Source organism: Chiloscyllium plagiosum, unplaced genomic scaffold, assembly GCF_037043375.1.
Source record: "Chiloscyllium plagiosum isolate Xiang-an unplaced genomic scaffold, Cpla_swu_hap1 HiC_scaffold_6, whole genome shotgun sequence".
NCBI classification, from domain to species: domain Eukaryota; kingdom Metazoa; phylum Chordata; class Chondrichthyes; order Orectolobiformes; family Hemiscylliidae; genus Chiloscyllium; species Chiloscyllium plagiosum.
The window spans coordinates 110,721,287-110,733,772 of NW_028270144.1; the positions used below are offsets into that span (position 1 = coordinate 110,721,287).

At 43.9% G+C, this 12,486-nt stretch overlaps 1 protein-coding gene across 1 annotated transcript in view; it reads right to left on the reverse strand.

Moving 5' to 3' along the window:
- atp10a (ATPase phospholipid transporting 10A) overlaps positions 1 to 6,977 on the reverse strand; it is a 369,418-nt gene extending 362,441 nt beyond the window's left edge. Inside the window, exon 1 of the mRNA XM_087988354.1 lies at positions 6,874 to 6,977. The gene's annotated coding sequence lies outside the window, so the exon portion shown is untranslated. The remainder of the gene's footprint in view (positions 1 to 6,873) is intronic.
- Positions 6,978 to 12,486: the final 5,509 nt, after the last annotated feature.

The window sequence follows — 12,486 nt, forward strand, 5'->3', positions numbered from 1 at the left end:
TAATTCCAAGCCACCACTTTGCAGAAGGACAAGGGCAATATCAACCAGCTTCAGTCCAAGACAGGAAACAATAGCAATAGCTTTCACTTATATAGCACCTTCAATTTAATAAGTTGTTGAAAACAATTGATCTGACGTGGGAACATACACAAAGAAGTTTCAGGACCATTGACCAAAGATGTGATGAAAAGAGTAGATTTTAAGATGCATTTTAAAAAAAGAAAGAGAAATATTATTCTCTTAATCCAGAGCCTGGATTCTTGGTAGTGATGATGCCCCGAAATACTTTTCACAATGTCTTCAAGATGCATGTGGCAATAAATAAATCATCCATCATTTATTCAACATGGCTGAATCTTCCCACTGTTTGGATAAGTGCCAGTTTGGAGAGTTTCGTGGAGGGTTTCCCTCTGTAGGCCCTGGCAGCTTTTCTCATGCAATCTTCCACTGCCCCCCTCAATAGTTATGCATCGGAGCTTGCTGTGGTAGAGGTAGAATTGATTGCCACTGTTGTGACCTTCCAGCCTTGACAGCATGCGTACCATGTTTAAACCCCAGCTGTACACCAGTCAGGAGCTGCCACTTAATGTCTGCAACTTGACTGGCATCGTTCAGGAGAAGATTGAGAAAGGGGAGTTGTCACCCATAGTTTGCAGACAGGTACCTGGAGGGTCCTGGTGAATGAGATGCTGGAGGGGAGGGCCTTGCTTTTTACTCAGGATCACCAAAAGAAGCACAACACGAGACACTGCCAGCTCAGACTGTAACAGCTACCCATGTCACTGCAGTGTCCCCAGGGAGAACAAACACCCAGCAATGCAGAAAGAAGGTCAATGACCTCCCCCCAAACCCTCACTCTCTGTAACAGTAACATCTTCTTTCCACTATCATACATTCACTCTAACTATGCCATTGCACATCCTTTCCACCAAGTATAATGGTCCACCACTTTCACTGTTACGCGTAGCTTCTAACCTCAATGGCTCGCTCCCACCTCACCTTTCCAAACTACTCAGCTTTCCTACCCTCTGCACTTTCTACACATTGCCTGGCGACACCTCACTGCCTTTCCGGTTGCCACAGTGTCACCAACAACTCTTTCAATCACTTCCATTAAATTTATATATCCTTTTCCCATAAGGCAGTCCCCATGCTCTCCCATGCTGCATCGACTCCCACCCTGACATTTGGATTTGCCCTATATAACAACCATTACCCCCTCTGTATCCAAGTGTAATGGCTCAAATCCCCACGCTTTCCTCAACAATGTCGATGCTGTGACTTTAGAAGTTACTTTGTCCTTTTTTTAAAAGAGGTTGTAAGGCAGAGGTACCAAACACTCTGGGATAATGTAAACTGCTTGTGAGGCATTGGGTTTTATTTTCAATATGTCCTGAATTGGTGTGACCAGCTCTCACAGATCCAGATTTCTGTGGCTTGTTTTTTTTTCCAAGTAGTACCAGAAGCTATTGGGGCCTCAACAGAGTTGGAAACTTTGCTTTTTTTTCTCCTGCTTGGGAAAACTGCACCAGAGAGTCTGTGTCTGAATTTTCCTTTTGCTGAGGGGTGTGTTTATGGGATCTGACTGTATTGTAACAGTTAGTAATAATGACTGTATCTGTAAGTTAGCTCGCTGAGCTGGAAGAGGCAGGATATACCACTCGCACTTCACCAGAGACTCTCACTGATGATGTTACCTAGTCATGGTGATGAAACGTATAAAAACAAACTTTCCAGCTCAGCGAGCTAACTTATATCCATATCCTCAATCTGAGCTACAAAACTTCCCAAAAATTGCTAAGCTACTGTATCTATTATTCTGTTAAGTTTCCAGTAGAGTTAAGTTATCCTAAGTTCCTCTTTCTTCGGTTGTATTTTAACTACAGTGTTTAAATAAATTTTGTTTTGATGAATGTCAAGCAGTTTGATCAATTACATTGCATCTGGAACAGATGTTTTACATTTACCTTTAAAATAAGAACATGTTAGGGTCTAAGCTACCTTCTTAAAATACTTTGAGGGGATCTGATCCATGACATGGACTGATTCCTGATAAACCCTGATAACCTTTACCCAAACCTGGACTGTCCTGTGAGGATAGCAGCAACTTAGGACAGGCCAGTCCTCTGACTGACGTCTCGATGGCTGACGTCTCGATGGAACTGAAGAGTGACAAATGCCCAGGATCTGATGGTTTCCAACCACAGATATATGAGGAGTTGGGCCACATTGCTGATGCCTGAACGATCAAGGTAAGACTTCCTTGTACAAACATTCCCCATGGGTCCTATATCTTATTGATTATTTATGTAATTATTGCCAGTTTACTTTCATTATCAATTTGCTTCTTTTGTTAGCATTTTAGTCTTTCACTGCTGCTCCTTAGAAAATTCCCAAGTCTCCCATTCGTTTTCTTTGCTCTGTATTCCTTAGTTTTTGATCACACTCTGTGCCTGCCTCTGTTAACCATTGGGGTCCATTCTTCACTTTGACTCCTCCTTTATAACTGGTATAAGCTTTTGTCTGACCATCATGAAATACCTGCTTGAATGTCTTTTACTACCTGTCCATTGAATATCCCCTTTAGTTTTTCAGTCAGCTTTTGACAACTCTCTTCATACCACAGTAATTGCTCTTATTTTAGTTAAGGACAATGGTTTGGGAGCCAAGGTGCTCTCCCTAAATTTGAAATTCTACCAAATTGTGATCGCTATTCCCTAGAGAATCTCGAACTACGAAATTTTGTAGTAATCCCACCTCATTGCACATTACTAGATCTAAAGTGGCTTGTTCCTGGGTAGATTGTGCAACATACTGCACAAAGAATCAATCCTTGATGTACTCTATAAATTCATCTTCCATGTCAGCCTGGATCATTCAGTTTGTCCAGTCAGCGTGTAGATAAAAATCAACCATGACAATTGCAGGTATCTGCTTATAATCTCCATTATTTTACACCTTATATTTTGCCATACAGTGTGGCAATCTTTCAACGACCTTTACCCGTGACGTGTTGTACTTGCTCTTTTGTATTTTCACCCAAACTGATTCCAGTTCACAATGTGCGGTACCTATCTCACCACTCAGCACCACACCGATATCTGTCTGTCCCTTTGATTGTTCAGTGCAGGCAAACATGTCAATCTGCCTGATTTTATTTCTGTGCTAAAAGGCAAGGCAGAGGTTCTGTGAGTGTTCAAGTCAGCACAAAGTAAGTGAGTGCTGAGAAAGAGTACTAAAACTCCCTGAGATGCTTCCTGTTTGGTGGGTAAGGTGTGTGCGTGTTCCTGTGCATGTATGTGTGTGTGAGCACATACATGTATCTGTGTTTACAAAGTAACCTGCCTGTCCCATTGCAGTGTAGCATGTCAGTGAGCTCCAAAGTGAAATGCTGAAGTGTCATCTGAGTAAATGTGAGGTTAGATATGAGGCTGGTGTTTTGCTGATGCCAACTCCCGTGAATGCAGGATGGAAACGATCACTGCCGGAGGAGTGTGCCATGAAATGTTGTGGAATGCTCACTGACATGGAGGCCTGGCAAACATACAGGCAGTGGCTCTGATGTTCAAATCAGGAACTGGCACTGTCCAGTTTCTCATCAATACCTGGGAGAATCATGATCTGAATAGAATTGTGGTGCAAATAGAATTGTTAGTTCATAATGAGATGCTAATGCCTGCGAATAGGCTCCTCACAGTCTCCAACCAGGATTCTCAACTAACAATTAAAATTTTAAACGGCAAAATCAGAGTTTTTTTTCTCTTGATGTTGGGAATCTCATTTTGTAATTCTTGCTACTTTCTTTTACGTATTTAATCGGTGTCCATATGACTCATAGGAAGATTCCACTGAGAGAGAGAGGCGGAGAGAGATAAAGAGAGAGAGAGAGGGAGAGAGACGGGTTTAGAGAGTGATTTTCAGGTCTTGCAGCCTAGGCAGATTAAGATAGTCCCATCACATGGGGAAAGATTAAAATCCGCGATGCTCAATACAGTAGAATTTGAACATTATAAAAATAGAAATTGCTGGAGAAACTCAACATGTCTGGCAGCATCAGCACAGAGAAGACAGCGTTAACATTTCAAATCAGGTATTTCCCTTTCGTAGTCACTGGACCCAAAGTGCTAACTGTTTTCTCTCCACAGATGCTGCCAGATCTGTCGAGTTTCTCCAGCAATGTCTGTTTTTGTTTCAGATTTCTATCATCCACAATTCTTCAGTTTATTATGAAATTGGAAGTTAGCTGAGGCCAGAGGAAGCTCCAAGATAGAGTGTGGGAAAATTATGAAAAACTGCATGGGAATTTTAAAATAAAGGATTTACCGAACAGGGAATCAATATCAATGAATATGTTTTGCATTGCTGGGTGAACTAGATGTGGTGTGATTTTTTTTCATTTATCTCATGGTTGTTCACAAGGTGGCTAATGTATTTTCTATATTTCAATCATACTTTCAGACATTCTTTCGATGCAAATGAGCTTTGGGAAGTTCTGCGATGACAAAAGGTCCTTAAGAACTCTCAGGTCTTTTATTCCTTTGCAGATTTGGAGCAAAGTTTTAGATTAGATTACATTCCCTACAATGTGAAAACAGGCCCTACGGCCCAACAAGTGCCCGCCGACCTTCTGAAGAGTAACCCACCCAGTCCCATTTCCCTCTGACTAATGCACCTAACACTAGGGGCAATTTAGCATAGTCAATTCACCTGGCCTGCACATCTTTGGACTGTGGGAGGAAACTGGAGCACCTGGAGGAAACCCACACAGACACGGGGAGAATGTGCAAACTCCACACAGACAGTCGCCCGAGGCCGGAATCGAACCTGGGACCCATGTGCTGTGAGGCAGCAGTAATGCACTCAAAATCAGCCACTCGTAGTGATTGAAAATTGGGCTCTTGGATGGGACTTTCTCAGTTCTATTTAAAGGTATTATCAATTTTGTAATTCATCTGTTTGAAAGCAGCTGCATCTTCCTGTGGTTAAACAGGCTTATATCATATCTCAACCTTTTTAATTGCAAAATCTCAATCTTAATGTCCACTTCAGATTTTTAATCAGTAAAGGAATTTGAGGTTATGGGGAAAAAGCAGGGAAGTGGATTTGAGGACTATTAGATCTCACTGAATAGCAAATTGCATGCCTCACTCTCTCTACGTACCTTATGAGCTGTGTGTTCTTGTTTGATATGATCTGTCTGTACTACTCGCAAAACAAAGCTTTTCACTGTATTTAGGTACATGTGTTTATAATGAGTCAAATCAAATCAAAAACAGCCTTGATGGACTGAAATGCTCCTATTTTATGCTCCTACGATCTGTTGTAGATAACTGCATGCTATCAATCGATTATGCACTGTCAGCAAGAGTAGAACATTAGGAAATTAAAGCAGTTGAAGTAAAATGCCAATCAAGCCCAGGAGTACAGGCCTAGGGGCAGAACAGTGGCTCAGTGGTTAGCACTGCTACCGCACAGCGCCAGGGACCTGAATTCGATTCCACCCTCAGGTGACTGTCTGTGTGGATTTTGCACATTCACCCCATATCTCTGTGGATTTCCTCCCACACTGCAAAGATGTGCAGGTCAGGTGAATTGCTAAATTACCCATAGTATTAGGTGCATTAGTCAGGGATAAATGTCGGGTAGGGGAGTGGGTCACTCTTTGGTGGGTCAGTATGAACTTGTTGGCCCAAATGGCCTGTTTACATACTGTTGGGAATCTGATCTAAATATTATGGCTGATCTTAGAGTTTATCGCCTGCTCTTCCCCAGATCCATTGATTCTTTGAGCAACTAGAAGTCTTTTTCACTCAGCCTTAAATATGTTCAATGATGAAACATCTACAGGTCTCTGGGGTACAGAATTTTCAGTCTTCATAAGCTTTTGAGCAAATAAAACCTTCTTAAACCAGGTCGTTACTGAATCAATGAACAGTTAAAATCAACAGAGTGAGCCGCCGATTTAGACATTGACCATTCCTGATATTGATAAAATAGGGCAGGATCCTTTTAAACCAATGGAACCAAGGTCCGATTAAATGATCAGTTTTATCCAGGCTTCACTCCCTGAAGCTGCACCGCTGCAGGAAACAATCCATGTGGAGAAGATACCCTTCAGGAATGTCAAAAACATTCCTGCATGGGATGAGGAGGGGCTAGTCTCTTCTGCCCAGAATGGAGCACTGATGAAATCTTCCTGAAAACCCCTCTTCCCTCAACATTCCTGGAAGCAAAGAGGACAACCAGGAATAGTGTAGAGAAAGGAATGGCCATTCGCTCCCTCAAGCCTCTGCAAGAATCCGGTTAGATCCCCGTCCTCCATATCTTCGCTTACCAGCAAGTATTTTCATTCTGCATCCTCCTGCATCCTCAGGCATTGTGAAAGACTTGATAGTCAATTAACTCATTTTGAAATGCAGTTGCCAAGTAAAGAAATGCAGCAGCAAATTCACTCATAACGAGCTCTCTGACTAACAGCAATGAGATAAGTGACTGCCTGGGAGGCCCTGCTTGAACAACAAAGCAGCCTTAGCAAGTTTCCTGGAGATTCCGATCAGCTCAGTAAACAAAAGGTGTGTCAGGAGCGCAGTGGCGCAGGGCAGGTTCACAATGCCTGTAGCTTCGGCTGTTTGCAAGTTTTATTGTGAGAAGACTCTTGAAATTAAAGAGAATCTGCTACTCTCAACTACTCCCATGCGAACTTCGGCAGAGGATGAAAGAATCACATTGTGCCTAAGAAAGTATTTTAAAACAACTTACACCAACAGTGACCTTCCCCATAAATCCACTCCATTTATGAATGCATGAGCAGTTATACGCAAAACTACAAATTAAATAGCCGTCATTTGTTTTAAAAACTCCCCAAATTCTTACCTTATGATGATGCTTTTGGTTGAAATATTATCTTGCTCTCTTATATTAAAGGTCTAAATGATAAAAGGGCAGTTCCTTGTTTTATCCAATGCTGTCGACTGAGGGAACTCCCTCCGGCAGGTTTCTATGGTGACTTGGGTTATGGTTTTTTGGCAGCTGGCCAAAGAGGGAACTTGTTTTAGCAGTGCCAATGATTGAATGACAGTCAATTCTTCAATTTTGTCGCTTGTTTCTGATTTTGGTGGCCCTTTTTGATTGAATATGTGAAGAAAAAGATTGAAATGCGTACGAACCTATTGAATGTGATTTTTTTTTGGTCTCCTATGAGGGAAATTGTCTGTTTGAGCATAAAGAGAACTTTTATTTATTCATTCACAGGATGTGGGTAGGCTGGTGAGACCTGCACTTATTGCCCATCCCTCATTTGTTTTGGGAAAGTGGTGGGGAGTTGCTTTCTTGAAATATTGTGACTTGGGTTAGAGCAGCTGTTATCATGATTGTTCTATGAAGTAAAAACAGTGGAGTTCTTGATCAGGGTGATGAACATCTTAGAAGAAGACTGGGAGATGATAGTCTTCCCTTTTGCTCTCTATCCTTGGCCTTTTGGGTAATAGGAGTCAGTGGTTTGGGCAGGTAATGGAAGGAACCTTGGGGAGATGGTACACACAATGGGTTGGCAGAGCGTGAGGTTTAGGATGATGGATGACTTTATTCTTTTGGAGCTGACTTCTTAGAAATTGTTATCGCTGCACCCATCTCGACAGCTGGAGATTATTTTATCGCATGGAAACATTGGAATACAAGAACAAAGAACGAGGTTAAGGACAAGATAGAGTTTTTTTCATTATTCATTCATAGGATGAGGGTGTTGCTGGTTAAGTCAGCATTTAGCACCCATCCCTAATTGCCCAGAGGGCAGTTAAGAGTCAAACACATTGCTGCTGGTCTGGAGCCACATGGAGGCCAGACCAGGTAAAGACGGCACAAAAGGACATTAGTGAATCAGCTGAGTTTTTCTGACAATCGACTCAGGTCACCCTTAGACTCTTCATTCCAGAATTTTATTGAATTCAAATTCTACCATCTGCCGTGGCAGGATATGAATCCAGCTCTGCAGAACATTACCTGGGTTGCTGGATTAACGATCCATCGATAATATCGCTTCCCTGGTGCCTCACAGCGCCAGGGTCCCGGGTTCAATTCCAACCTTGGGCGAATGTCTGTGTGGAGTTTGCACATTCTCCCCATGTCTGCGTGGGTTTCCTCCAGGTGCTCCGGTTTCCTCCCGCAATCCAAAGATATGCAGGTCAGGTGAATTGGCCATACTAAACTGCCCACAGTATTTAGGAATGTGTAGGTTAGGTGCATTAGTCAGGGGTAAATATAGGATCATAGGGTAGAGGAATGAGTCTGGGTGGGTTACTCTTTGGAGGGTCAGTGTGGACTTCTTGGGCCGAAGGGCCTATTTCCTCACTGCAGGGATTCTTAAAATAAATTCTATCCCCTAGATGATCCCGTAGGTAATCTACAGACAGAGATAGAGGAAAATGATTGTGATATGCATGTTGGCATAGTAATCAGCGCTATAAATATTTAAGGATATTAGGTATTTAGGAAGGGCAGAGAAGAAGGAAAATGAGATGGAGCTGCTTGACAATATAAGATCTAATCTACATCAACTGTGTGAAATTAGAAGTAAAAGCAGAAACTGCTGGAGAAACTCAGTAGGTGTGGCAGCATCTGTGGAGAGAGAAAGATACTTGAATGTTTCAAGTCTGAAATTACCTTTCTTCAGATGCTGTTTGACCTGCTGAGTTTATACAGCATTTTCTGTTGTTATTTCAGATTTCCAACATATGCAGGATTTTAGACAATAGACAATAGGTGCAAGAGTAGGCCATTCTGCCCTTCGAGCCTGCACCACCATTCAATATGATCATGGCTGATCATCCTTAATCAGCATCCTGTTCCTGCCTTATCTCCATAACCCTTGATTCCACTATCCTTGAGAGCTCTATCCAACTCTTTCTTAAACAAATCCAGAGACTGGGCCTCCACTGCCTTCTGGAGCAGAGCATTCCACACACCCACCACTCTCTGGGTGAAGAAGTTTCTCCTCATCTTTGTCCTAAATGGCCTACCCCTTATTTTTAAGCTGTGTCCTCTGGTTCGGCACTCACCCATCAGCAGAAACATATTTCCTGCCTCCAGAGTATCCAATCCTTTAATAATCTTATATGTCTCAATCAGATCCCCTCTCAGTCTTCTAAACTCAAGGGTATACAAGCCCAGTCGCTCCAGTCGCTTCAGTCTTTCAGCGTAAGGTAGTCCCGCCAAACCAGAAATTGACCTCATGAACCTACGCTGCACTTCCTCAATAGTCAGAATGTCTTTCCTCAAATTTGGAGAGCAGAACTGCACACAGTACTCCAGGTGTGGTCTCACCAGGGCTCTGTACAGCTGCAGAAGAACCTCTTTGCTTCTATACTCAATCCCTCTTGTTATGAAGGCCAGCATGCTATTAGCCTTCTTCATTTCCTGCTGTACCTGCATGCTTACCTTCATTGACTGGTGTACAAGAACACCCAGATCTCTTTGTATTGCCCCTTTACATAAATTGATTCCATTTAGGTAGTAATCTGCCTTCCTGTTCTTGCCACCGAAGTGGATAACCATACATTTATCCCCATTAAACTGCATCTGCCATGCATCTGACCACTCACCTAACCTGTCCAGGTCACCCTGTAATCTCCTAACATCCTCCTCACATTTCACCCTGCCACCCAGCTTAGTATCATCAGCAAATTTGCTAATGTTATTACTAATACCATCTTCTATATCATTAATATATATTATAAAAAGCTGCGGTCCCAGCACTGATCCCTGCGGTACCCCACTGGTCACTGCCTGCCATTCCAATATGGAGTCGTTTATCACTACTCTTTGTTTCCTATCAGCCAACCAACTTTCAATCCAAGTTAGTACTTTGCCCCCAATACCATGTGCCCTACTTTTGCTCACTAACCTCCTATGTGGGACTTTATCAAAAGCTTTCTGAAAGTCCAGGTACACTACATCTACTGGATCTCCCTCATCCATCTTCAGAGTTACATCCTTTCGTTTTAACATGTGGAAGCTTACCAGGCTCTGAATAGGGCAGACTGTGGTGAGGTGTGTGATGGAATGGTATGTGATATTCAGCGAGGGCCATCTCAATGTCAAGATCATCTCACCATATCTTGCTTGCTTTTTTCAAACACTGGGGTTAGATGATCATGAGACTGTGATGTGCTCCCAGTTGACAATCATTATTGTTTGTGAAAATGCTTATTTACAGCCCAACCCAGCTTAGTGAGTTGTGATCTCACTCTAACCCGCTATTGAGAAAACCTGACATGGAAACCAGATACCCTTTCATCAAGGACATTGGCATCACCACCATCCTTGCATTCTCCAGTGGACTGGCACTGTACCCTGCAAGGTCTGACTGGTCTAGGAAGGTACACCAGTAACCAGCAGAGTATGCTTGCATGGGTAAGTTATCACACAGTCTTTAAATATCCCTGGTTGTCTACTGGGGCCGCTACCTTTGTCTCTCAGAACAGATTCACTTGATGTCTACCAGCCTGTCCTCACATACATGCTTTGCCTTGCCCTGCCAAGCCTTGCATTGGCAATTGGCGCAGCTGATTGTGCAGTAGTCCTTACTCAAGGGTGTATATTTTGTCACAGGTCAGTGTGCCATGTCAGTCTTGTACTGCACCACCTTGTCTCATGCCAAACACACAGCATCTTCAGCAAGCAGTAGGCCATGTCTCAGGGGAATAGTCCACAGTGGAGTCCATGGGGCCACCTGCCCTAAGACGGCTAGTCATGAGCAGCCTCCTGGACCAGTCCTGAGCTATCGTCACATTCAGGTGTTTGGAATGAGTGGCGTTACACAAGGGGACCCTGCCTCTGTACTGCAGGTAGTAGCTCACGGCTAGTCCTTTGTCTCAATAGGGGCCAGTACAAGGGGGAAGGTCAAGGACAGGTGTGTCCACCAACCAGCAGTCTGCGCAGGAGAGACCTGGCACTGGCAGGTCAGGGGCAACCGAAAGGGTGGGCCACAATCATCCTGTCGCCTTTGTTTATGAACATTAAGGGGGAAAGGAGCTAGCAGAAGGGGGCTTTGGGGCAAATGAGTGTTGGGGGAAGGGGAGCAGATAGGTCAGATTTACACAGCTTGGGTGATGACCTGGGGAAGTGGGATCAATGGAATGTGCATCTAGAAAGGAAGAGCCTGATGTTGGGGACCTCAGCAGCTTGTTAACACTGAAGGCTCACTCACAGAGTATCACTTACACTTGTTTGAAACATGAAGCATATGAATAGTGCATAGTGTTGAGGAGGACGGCTGTGAAGGGACTCACAATGGATGGGAAGGGAACTGCATCTGTCACAGGGGAACAACATTGTCCTCCATCACGTATTATGTTCATCACATGGGTGTCCAGGGTGCCTCCGCCCTCGGCATCTCAGTTTCCAGGTCTCTGTCAGCATCCCTGCTGGGGAACTCCCTGAGATACACTCTCCAGCTCACACGGCCAACTAAACCTTGGCCAATGGCAAGGAGGTGATGGAGATGAAGGCGTTTGAGTGAGCTGATACCCCTAGTACATTTTTCCCCTCCTGACCTTCCCAGTGCACTGCACTGAGCTCCCCTGCTCCACAGATGGTGGTGGTGGGGGGGGGGGGGGGGGGTGGGGGGGAGGGGGGGGGGGGTGATATGGGACAGAGTCAAGGTGATCATCTTTGGCTAGAACTTACAACAATGGGAAGGGACAGGTAGATTTGAAGTCAAGGGCCTGGTCAGTTCCACTGTCTCCTGAGTGGAGATGATGTGTGTGAGGCTCCTTTCTTCAGCTGGGCACCTTATGGCACTGCCCTCTTGAGAGCACAATTGGACAAATAGCAAGGTGACCCACACCTCTCTTGACCTGCCTTCCATATTGAGAAGCAATGTGTAATGCAATGAAGTGCAGGTGTGGTTGTCTGTCCAGCAGCCTTGGAGAGCTCTGGGCTTTCCTTGCTATGGCAACTGACAACCTGTAGATGGAGCCAGACACACTGACTGCACAGCTGCATCTTCTGAGCAATGGCAGGCGACAAATCCATGGAAAGACTCCATTGCTCCAGCTTCCTATTGATAAGAACCAGCAACTCCAGTAGGCCGATTTGTCATTGCTGCTTTCTCCTTCCACATCTGGTCAAAAAGTCTCTAATTTAATGGCTTACACCAACTATGCACTCTTCCAAGGTGCAATAATTCAAAAAAATAGTCAGTCAACTGTGGCTGACAAAAGAGGCTAAGTATGTTATGTGATTAAAAGAAAATACTTATAAGCTGGCCAGGCAGAGTAGCCAGGGAAAAAGTGAGGACTGCAGATGCTGGAGAGTTAGAGTCAAAAAGTGTGGCGCTAGAGAAACACAGCTGGTCAGGCAGCATCCGAGGAGCAGGAGAGTAGACACTTCAGGCATCAGCTCTTCATCAAGAAGTAGCAGTAAATCTGAGGATTGGGAACTTTCCTCGAATGCAGGAAAGGAGGACCAAAAAAATGATAAGGAAAGGAG